We start from the raw sequence: 1,058 nt of genomic DNA on the forward strand, positions 1-1,058 counted from the left end.
GAAGAATTATAGGTGTTTCCATAGGGTTCTCCTAGGTAATTCACCTCTTCCATTGAAGGGTTCTCAGGATCATAAGCTTCTTCTTCAGATGAAGCATCCTTAGTACTGCTTGGTGCATTTTGCATTCCAGACAGACTTTGAGAAATCAAATTGACTTGTTGAGTCAATATCTTGTTCTGAGCCAGAATGGCATTCAGAGTATCAATCTCAAGAACTCCTTCCTTCTGACTGGTCCCATTGTTCACAGGATTCCTTTCAGAAGTGTACATGAATTGGTTATTTGCAACCATTTCAATTAGCTCTTGAGCTTCTGTAGGCGTCTTCTTCAGATGAAGAGATCCTCCAGCAGAGCTATCCAAAGACATCTTGGATTGTTCAGAGAGACCATCATAGAAAATACCTATGATGCTCCATTCAGAAAGCATGTCAGATGGACATTTTCTGATTAATTGTTTGTATCTTTCCCAAGCTTCATAGAGGGATTCTCCATCCTTCTGTCTGAAGGTTTGGACTTCCACTCTAAGCTTACTCAATTTTTGAGGTGGAAAGAACTTTGCCAAGAAGGCATTGACTAGCTTTTCCCATGAGTCCAGGCTTTCTTTAGGTTGTGAGTCCAACCATGTCCTAGCTCTGTCTCTTACAGCAAAAAGGAATAGCATAAGTCTGTAGACCTCAGGGTCAACCCCATTAGTCTTGACAGTGTCACAGATTTGCAAGAATTCAGCTAAAAACTGATGAGGATCTTCCAATGGAAGTCCATGGAACTTGCAATTCTGTTGCATTAGAGAAACTAATTGAGGCTTAAGCTCAAAGTTGTTTGCTCCAATGGCAGGGATAGAGATGCTTCTCCCAAAGAAGTCGGGAGTAGGTGCAGTAAAGTCACCCAGCACCTTCCTTGCATTGTTGGCATTGTTGTTATTTTCGGCTGCCATGGGTTCTTCTTCTTTGAAGATTTCTGTTAGGTCTTCTACAGAGAGTTGTGCCTTAGCTTCTCTTAGCTTTCGCTTCAAGGTCCTTTCAGGTTCCGGGTCAGCTTCAACAAGAATGCCTTTGTCTTT

The 1,058-nt window shown here is 42.0% G+C and overlaps 1 non-coding gene across 1 annotated transcript; it reads left to right on the forward strand.

Moving 5' to 3' along the window:
• The first annotated feature begins 423 nt into the window (after positions 1–423).
• LOC130958257 (small nucleolar RNA R71) lies at positions 424–527 on the forward strand. The gene has a single exon (XR_009077389.1). It is a non-coding gene; the product is annotated as a small nucleolar RNA R71 (small nucleolar RNA).
• Positions 528–1,058: the final 531 nt, after the last annotated feature.

This window comes from Arachis stenosperma, chromosome 10 (genome assembly GCF_014773155.1).
Source record: "Arachis stenosperma cultivar V10309 chromosome 10, arast.V10309.gnm1.PFL2, whole genome shotgun sequence".
Classification (NCBI taxonomy): domain Eukaryota; kingdom Viridiplantae; phylum Streptophyta; class Magnoliopsida; order Fabales; family Fabaceae; genus Arachis; species Arachis stenosperma.